At 36.9% G+C, this 4034-nt stretch overlaps 1 pseudogene; it reads right to left on the bottom strand.

The window, feature by feature from the left end:
* Window positions 1-4034, bottom strand: part of LOC102015932 — a 9565-nt pseudogene that overhangs the window by 686 nt on the left and 4845 nt on the right.

The following is a 4034-nucleotide window of genomic DNA, read 5'->3' as shown; positions in this document are numbered from 1 at the left end:
CTGAAGCTTGTGCGCCAGCTCCTCGCCTGCCATGCTGCGTCGGGCTCTCCAAGCAATTCTTTTATTATGATTTCTTTCTTTTGTTACGGAGCAATTATTTCTGCTCTGATTTTCTCTATAGCCTGATTAGTTGGTTCTTTGCTTTAGTTGCTATCATTTCAGAGATTTCAGGTGTGTGACTTCCATGTTCTTCCATGGTGATATTTCCTCTATTTGTTCTTGCTGAGGTGTCTGGTTGAGATTACATTTTGCTTCTCTTTTGGTTATTTTCAAATCTCCCTAGGTTTCTGGGGATTCTGGTTCTTTCCTGAGATGGCAGTGGGAGGCAGAGACAGGGGTCCTGGACTCTGAAACAGCTCACCAAAGCCTCCCAAGTCTAAGGCCCCTTCCTGCGGTGGTGGCGAGTGGCAGAGCCAGAGAACCCCAGCAGCCAGACAGCTCACTGAGGCTTCCCAGGTGCATGGCCCTCTCCTGCAGTGGCAGTGGGGGGCGGAGCCAGAGGATTCATACTCCTCAAGGCTTCCTGAGCTCCAAAACAACCTTTTATCTTATCCAAAAATCTGATATTTTCTGATAGAAGAGAAGAACACTTATATGCTTGTATACATGCTAACAAACCTGTGTATATGTATGTGTATGAAAGTAAGCACATGTAGCTGTTTCATCTTCCTGAAATACCTGCTTTGCAATTCCTTATTTAGCCTTTCTGCCCAGCAAAGAATACTCAGTTGACTGTCAGCATTCCTTTAGCAGTGATACTGTGGTCACAAATTTTAAGTCGTCACCAATTATATGGATCTATAGGACCATGTGTATATTTCCTCAATTACTTATCACTCTACATTGTAATACGTGGATTCAGAATTATTCTTCATTTTGTAATTAGAGCTTCAAAATGCACCAGTCATATTCTACAGCTACCACAGTTCCCAAATATAGTAACTGATTATGAATCAGTGAAAACTGGGAAGTCCTAGGTGTCATTGAATCACAAAGAAATCATGATCTCTGCTATCTCAAAGCTGTTAATCAATTTTTACATGGAGGGAGTTTTTAAAAAATATATATATATATAATGGATAAGCAATTAAGTTATGCACAATAAACTGAAGAAAGAAGACGATCTGATTCATATCTACTGCTGATTGTGACAAATTTGCAATTTAGTTAGTTGATTTCATAGTGTAGGTGTTAAGCTGGCTCACTGTTTCCTAAAGAAGCATGCATTCTCCTAGGCTAATCTAACAGAATCTCATTTTTACTCTCAGATTCCTCTTATTTCATTATCCAAACTCTAAACCAGATCCTGACTCAACATGTGTATATGTGACTGTGTAAGGACACATTTTTTCCTTGATAAACTATATCTAAGTCATTCTGTGATGCGGCAAGAACCCCCCAAATAAGACTATTCCCAATGACAGAAGCTTCCTAACATTTGGCAAAGTTTCAACAATAAAAAGATAAAGAAGGCTCCAGATTTCTGAAAGAATATATATTTTTCAAATATACCTGATTTAAATATATAGGACTTGTGGAGTATTTAAGTAGTTTTTTTCCAAGTGCCAGAAACTTCAGATTGACATAATAATTTTTGAACTTTACTCACATTGTCTAATTCTGTGACATGGTTCTCACTGGAACCATGAAGCATGAGAAAACAAAAAGGAGGTCAACAATTTTGAAAGCAGTAAAAATTAATGACAAAAGTTATCTCATGGCTATTCTTTCCATATCCATAGAAAATTAATTTTAAAAATATAGAACAGAGTACAGAAGACAGCAAACAATAGGTGGATAAAGACTATATGTGTAAAATAAAAATATAGAACTGTTTTACATCCTGGACATTTATTTTCAAAAGGATTTTGAACATAGCACAAAGAGCATCACAGTATTTTTAAAAAATATATGATGTCCTGGCCCCAGGCCCCATATCCTGACACAGATTGGAATCATAAGAGTCCTCACAACTTCCACAGAGAAATAGAATCAAAGTGACCATAATTCTTTAAATCAATATAAATATGTAGAGAGAACTTTATAGGTTATGGATTCCAGATTCCTATTAGTTTTTTAGAGCTCTGCCTATCTACAAACTTCCATACCAAGGATTGCACATCTACTCCTCCCCTCATTTGGCTCACAGAGCCTGAGCTATTCTGTGACCACATCTCTTCTAAAAGTAACACCAAATAATCTCATTAACCCCCAAATTTAAAAAGTGTTTTCTCTTTGTTTCCCTAAGAGTAACATTTTTTTATTTTCTTCCAAAGTAGCCCTTTCATCAAAATACAAATATGAGCACCATTTTACTGTGTGGCATTTTTTCCCTAAAAATTACACATTTTTCAGAATAAATCTGTACATGTAAAATGAATGTGAAATATTGATGTGCAGATATTTAAATGTATGCATAAATTTGTATATATACATATATGTATGTATATAAGGTAACAATTGTTACTTATTACTATGTATAATATTTGAAGTGATTGCAGGGGAGGGACTCACATTGGGAAGAAATTAAAAAATAAAAAACAGAACCATTTTGTTGCTTTAATTAAGTGTTTTAAGTTTTCCTGGTCAATTAAAAAGAAACAAGTAAGATCAACCAAAAATCAGCACATAACTGCCTAAAGTATCATCTACTCTGCACCTTCATTTTGAGGTTATAATTTCCCTTCCAACCCTTCCTTTTCTTTGTGAGTTCTCACAGAAAATAACTTCTAATACATGCCACACTTTGGCTATTATGAACACGCTTGCTATTACAGGGCAACTGTTCTGCATTTTATCTTGCATGGCTTTCTTTAAAGATAGAGCACTGTGAGGTAGTGAGCACATGAACGAACGTTTCAGGAGAATACATTGGGATTGTTCAAAGCTACTGTGTATGGTGAGTAGGCTTATACCAGATGAGTGATGCTTCTCACTGCAGTTTGGAAAGAGTCAAAGAGTCATGAGCTGTTAGAGAAAAAGCTTAGAAAGGCTTTTTAGCTATCAAGAAATACAGTGGCTTTAGCTTTGTCCTGCTATCCAGCTGCCCCGAGGGTAGATAATAGTCTTTACAGATAGCCCCATTATCCAAATGGAAGCAATAACACCTCTGTTCATCCATGATTCCCAGCATAGAGAAAACCCTCTCATTTGCCTCCCTAATTTTCCATCTTCCTCCTCAGGTTTAGTTAAAATATACACACATTACCATTCTACTCTAGTCTATTCTCCAGGCAGTTATAAATGGACTCAAAGCCTCTCGTTATTGTGTGATCTACACAGCAAACTAGAGAATACTTCTAAATTATGTGTAATTGCCTTTTCAGGTTGTTCACTGTTCTATAGCCTTGTATCTCTGAATTTGGATATTCTCTGCAGCAGGATATCTGTTTTGATATCTGACAGTAATTTTTTCTGCCGTTAGAGAGATAGCATTTCTTCTAAACTGCAGTGTGTTGAATGAGTTACTTCTGCACTTCAGTGAGATACCGCTTCAGTATTTGCATTTTAATTCAATATTTAATTTACTTCGACACATCAAGTTTATCTGAGTGAAAGTTTAACTTCTCTAACAGTGAAAATTAGGTACACTAACAACTTTGCTGCATTTTTAACTAGGATAGTGACAGGTTTAGAACTGAGAGTTTCCTAAGTCCCTTAACTGGAGTTACTGAGAGTGTGGAGGTGCCACTGAAAGAAGCTGTTTAAAGGGAAAGATCATCTGAAAAAGGTAAACTGACGGTATTAATTTGACTTTTTCTGTGAAGTTGACTGGCATTTGAATGTGAAAATCTGTAGACAAGTAGAGACTATTTCAACTACAGAACAGGAGATATAAATTTAAGAACCATCAGCTTTAATAATCAAGCTGCTCACGTAATTGAGTTGTCCACAAAACAAGAGGTCTAAGATGAAATGGGAAATGTTCACAATTAAGAGACGGCAAAGGAAGACAGGGCAGGGAATCAAGGAGGTATGACAGGGCTGGGGATTTAGCTCAGCGGCAAAAGCGCCTGCCTGGCAAGCGCAAGGTC

Source organism: Chinchilla lanigera, unplaced genomic scaffold, assembly GCF_000276665.1.
Source record: "Chinchilla lanigera isolate Chin_1 unplaced genomic scaffold, ChiLan1.0 scaffold00008, whole genome shotgun sequence".
NCBI lineage: Eukaryota > Metazoa > Chordata > Mammalia > Rodentia > Chinchillidae > Chinchilla > Chinchilla lanigera.
Note: the sequence above shows the minus strand (reverse complement) of the source record. Positions and strands in the feature narration are given on the sequence as shown.